The 5000-nt window shown below is 37.5% G+C and overlaps 2 long non-coding RNA genes across 6 annotated transcripts in view; one reads left to right on the plus strand and one right to left on the minus strand.

Annotated features, from left to right (window-relative positions):
* The window catches only part of LOC144976896 (uncharacterized), a 14131-nt gene that overhangs the window by 2435 nt on the left and 6696 nt on the right, over positions 1-5000 (plus strand). For 2 of the 5 annotated variants that reach the window (XR_013646185.1, XR_013646184.1), the window contains one exon: positions 919-2478. The exons of 1 other annotated variant lie outside the window; for it this stretch is intronic. This is a non-coding gene — a long non-coding RNA (uncharacterized LOC144976896). Of the gene's footprint in view, positions 1-918; positions 2479-4269; positions 4410-4724; positions 4833-5000 lie in introns of those variants that run through there. 2 more of the 5 variants (XR_013646183.1, XR_013646182.1) reach the window with 2 other exon arrangements.
* Positions 2746-4116, minus strand: LOC144976182 (uncharacterized). The gene is made up of 2 exons (XR_013646059.1): positions 3873-4116; positions 2746-2938 (listed from the first exon to the last, which is right to left on the minus strand). It is a non-coding gene; the product is annotated as an uncharacterized LOC144976182 (long non-coding RNA).

Below are 5000 nucleotides of genomic sequence, written 5' to 3' on the forward strand. Positions count from 1 at the left end.
ATCTCTGCGTTTCGGTTTTGCCCACAGCGGGACATAAGGACAGAAGTGTTTACTTGCGTTTGAAGCAAAGGTGCTAACCCTCGACCTCAAGACCAATCGGTTCAGCACGAGCCATGACTGCCGCCCGGGTGTACTATATTGATCCAAACCCGGTGCCCGAATAGACCCTATCGGGGCCAACTATTTCCTTCATGGGCAGTGGATAGTACGGTTTTTGCTTCGTACCAGGTACGGTTAGTCACGCCGCTGCGCTTGTGCCTGACAAGTACCTGCCTTTGCTCAATTGCGGCGCTTGCACGGTTATTCAATCTTCCTGGATGACCTAGATTAATTCTCTAGGAGAAAAGATTATTTAGACCATTTAGTCACGTAAATAATTCCTATTGGTTAGGTATGTAATTGTGCTTGAAACTCGAGAAATAAATGTGAATTGAATGGAACTTCAATTAAATATACGAAAACGATAAAATGGACGTTTCGGGTTTCCCCCTTATCAACAAAGCAAGATGAATGAAAGAATCACTTAATTTGTTTTTTTAATTGAGTTTTTATACAGCGTAATATCCACTAAATGTGCTCAAAGTGCTTTACAAGGGGTCCCTGGCCAACAGCAACATTTAACATGTAAGACGGGACATGATGCCTGTTGGGCGATATTACAATTTTTTCGGACAGAGACAACGCTGTTAACGGCCAGGTACTCATTTGACACCTGAGTACGGTGAGAGATTGTGAGTAAAGAGCCTTCTCCAAGGACTCAACTATGCGCCGAGCGAGGCCCAAACCCAGGACCTTCTGATCTGAAAGCGAGTGTCATACCACAAGACCACAACAGACGTTTTATTAGTTTGTTTGTTTTTTGCTATTGAGCATGGTCGCAGCTCTAAATTTGAATCTTTTATTCTTTTACTTCCACAGATCTATCTTGATGATGCCTTGGGTTGATTCAGTCCAAAACTAATTTGTGTGGTTTTATTTAACAATGTTAATGACATTGAACATACATTGATACAACAATGCCATAATTTGTCATGTTTATCTTGTAAAATCATGTATGGACCTACAAAACCATTATTTTGAATGGTGATTTGATGATGATGAACAAAATATGTGTGTTGTACAAAATAAATGGCAAAGCTAACAAAATGCAGTCTCCTTAATAAGAGACTGGGGATTGACAAGTGCTGCAACAAATTGAAAAATAATATCAGATGTTTCTCTTAACATTGTTGGAATATATGAGAGGATGTTAACATTTTTCAGTCTTTCATTAGCCCTCTCAACATGAATTCTACATGAAGCAATTTCTTTTGTTAATAAAATCTCATTTTCAGTAAATTTATTATGTAAAAAGGGAGGGATATTTACAGTTACTCATTGAGGTAAAATATCTTGAATCGGATGGGGTTTTACCTTTATTACCTTTATCTGCTAAAATTAAATCTCCAGGGCTTAAAATTAAAAGTTTTAGTAATCCACAATTTTGTACAATGACCTTATCCGAGACAGACCCTGGATACAGTTTAGAGATAAAATTTATCACACCATTTGGACTCAGACCAACAATAGCTTTAACAGAATTCATGGACCTATAAGAAGAATAAGATAACCGTTGTTTATCCATTTCTTTAGGAATAGCAATTTGGTCATCTGTACAATCAATGATCATTCTGCAATAGGATTCAATAGTCGTACCGTCACTTCCTTCCTAATGACGTATGGTAACTTAGTAACACTGGCTCTAAACTATCGGAACAATGGCGGACGCCGTATGAAATATTTCTCCGGCGAGCTTAAAAGCGTATCCAGAGGGAAAAAACCCCATCAATTTGATCATGTTTTGACTTTTACACATTCTGATCACAAGCATATGAAAAGGGAATGAAAAGTTCTCGCCAGCATGAAGAATAAAAAGTAAAGATTTTCTTTGTTTAGAACCAAGATGGCCGCCGTTGCCGGGTACGTGACATCAGACTACTGAATCCAATTTGGAAAATTAAAAATGATGATGGAGCTGATAGTTTATTTTTATGTCTAGAAGGGCATGTAACCTTCATAACATTTTCAAAGAGAAGCTTATGGCTTATGTAAAACATGAATAAAAGTTTGTATAATATTTGTTATAGTACTTTCACTAACGCTAAACAATTGTGAAATATGAAGGTTAGCGTAGTTCTGTCTAAGTTTCATAAGTGTAATAATGAAAATTTGGTCTTTTAATGCAACTGTCTCTTCCTGAACTTCCCATCCACTATAATAAATAATGTTACCTCTAAAGCACTCAACATATTGAACAATAATATTAAATATTTTAAAACAATGTACACCTGTCTCCATTCGAAGAACTTTTTCTGTAAGGCTTGAAACAGTGTAAGTGCGTTGAATCTAACTTAGTTGGGTTTTTTAAAGCTAGCTATTTCCTTATTTTTGTCTGTAATTTCTTGTTCTTGAATTAAATTTGTTGTTCTATTTAAAATATCCTCACTTGTTCTACAATCTGTTTTTTTAAAAAGATGGAATCCTGTGATGATGGTGACGAGAGTTGAGATGATGATGAGGGAGAAGATAATGAGGATGATGATGAGGAGGAAAATAATGATGATGAGGAATCTGGTTTTTTTTAAAGGTGGGACTTTGTGATGATGATGAAGAGAGTTGAGCTGATGATGATGATGATGATGATGATGATGATGATGATGATGATGATGATGATGATGAGTGTGGTGTGGTGGTGGTGGTGGTGGACTTCTTGATGTTGGTGCCAATTGAGATGGGGTGGGAATTCCTTGTGTCACTTTTCTTTTCTTTCTTTCTGGCTCTGATGGAAACAATTTATTTTTATTTCTGTCAAACCATTCAGGGAGGTTGGCTTTGTCACCATCTCTGAAGTGACAAGAACACACTCTTGATGATGATGTTGGATCTTTTGTCCTTTCTCCTGAAATGAAAAGATTTTTAAAAAAACAATAATTCTGTTGGGCATATTACTTAATTTGATAAGTACTTTGTTTTAGACTATCTTGTTTGACACCAGCTCAATGCATGATAAATCAAAGGTGTGCAAGAGACTAGGTTACTGGTGGGTCTCTCGCCTGTCTTTTATGAAATCGCACATTCAGCAAAATGTCGCACTTCCTCATTACTTCTTTTGATGATTTTGACTAGGTATATATAAAAATATGAATTCTTAAATTTACACAGTTAAAGTTGATCTTGGGGTTGAGTGTGGCAAGACTGGCGTTTTCTCTTTATTTCAGTCAGTACTGTACTGGACAGTGCGGTGATGGAAACTTTGGAGTGTCAACAATCGGGCACAGGTAAAGGAGAGAGGTCCCTGCCGCCATCTTGCTTTGTTCACACAGAGTTGCCACCTCGGCTGTCGGGAGGGGAGGCATGGCAGAGAATCAGAGAAACTTTCCAAAAAAAAGAGGAAAGTATGTGTGTTTGTGTGTGTGTGTGTGTGTGTGTGTGTGAGAGAGAGAGAGAGAGAGAGAGATCTGCGTGAGGGGAGGGGGGGGGGGGGTGGGAGAGGTTGCGTTATTTTATTTATTTATTTTCATTTTGCCATAAAGGTATCGAGTTTAAAGTAAGATTTTAACAAATATTTTCTTCTCTTTCTTCTTGTTCTCATTTAAAAAAAAAAAATCACTTATCAGTAGAACTTAACTCTCATTCAGTTTATCAGCCTCAAAACGATTGAGATATCATTTTTGCTTTAACTTCAATAAAAACCTAGTTTGGAATGTATTTTTATTTATAATTTCGTGCAATTGTACACTTTAATCATAAAATATAGGTCTACGTAAGCTAGAACTTGACCAAGATCTGGACTACGAACTCTATCAAATGTTCGACGAGGCGTGCGTGCTTACCTGACTAAAGTGATCCACTTTTTCTTCAATTTTTTTGTCTGCCTGTCCATTTGGAAATCTGTAAAACTTGCAGGAGTGACTCTCTGACTGGTGTAGACAATCTGGTACAAAACACTGGACCATATTTAAGATAAAAATTGTTTTTTGAGCGATTTTCCAATTATTCCTTGCCCGGACCAAGCACGGATTTTTTTTGTTTAGAGCCAGCCGATTCGTTGCTAGGCGGACGTGACGTCAGACTGTGGAATCCTATTAATACAATTTAGTGAGAACTGTTCATAAAAATGGCTGGCTAAAAACAATAATCGCGGAGTGACGTCAATTTCATTCTTTATAAGATGATAGGTAGAATTTCTGCAGCTAAATAGCAAGTGATCGATCTCCGAGTCTGCCATATTTATTTTTCTCGATTTTGCCGTAATTAATGCGAACCAGAACTTCGTGTAATGGATATACTATTACTTCAATCAGATTATAAACGTTTACGGTTACACATGGCTTTGTGTATTGATACGATTGATCTGGCGCGCAAAGAAGGTGAGAATTTTACTTAACGCATTCCATCAATAATTGACTTAAAGTTTTTTTGTGTGGGTGTGGGTTTGCTTTTTTTTTTTTTTTTAATGATAGTGCTGTGCTGTACTTTATCAGTTTGCTCCGCGATGGCCGCTCAGAGAGTTGTTTAAAATATTCATAAACGAGCAGTGCGTTGACCCCATTCATGGACTTAGAAGGTCTCATGTTGACCTTCATTTTAAACTGATCCGTACGTTGAGGAGCAACAGGTCATGTGATAAATGAAATAAGCGTGAATGAGGGGAGACGGAAGAGTGACCGTTATTCACCCCTTGAGCCAAGCTCAACCGCTTTGCTTCAGAAATTCTGTCCTGATAAGAAAACGGGCTTTTCTCGTGATAAGGACAACCCCCTACCTACAACGAATAAGCACGCACGGTAAAGGTAAATTCAGAGATTTTTTTCCTATTTCAATGGGTAAATTATAGTAAGAGGCACTGACTGGTAGGCTTCTACTCTCATAAAAATGATTTAGGGCCGATTTACATTAGCTGTGTTTGCCTTGCTGGATTCTGTACGTGACCATCTGTGTCAAATTGTTATAAATAATAT

Source organism: Berghia stephanieae, chromosome 7 (genome assembly GCF_034508935.2).
Source record: "Berghia stephanieae isolate SIO BIC M18660-M18661 chromosome 7, UCSD_Bste_1.3, whole genome shotgun sequence".
Classification (NCBI taxonomy): Eukaryota; Metazoa; Mollusca; class Gastropoda; order Nudibranchia; family Aeolidiidae; genus Berghia; species Berghia stephanieae.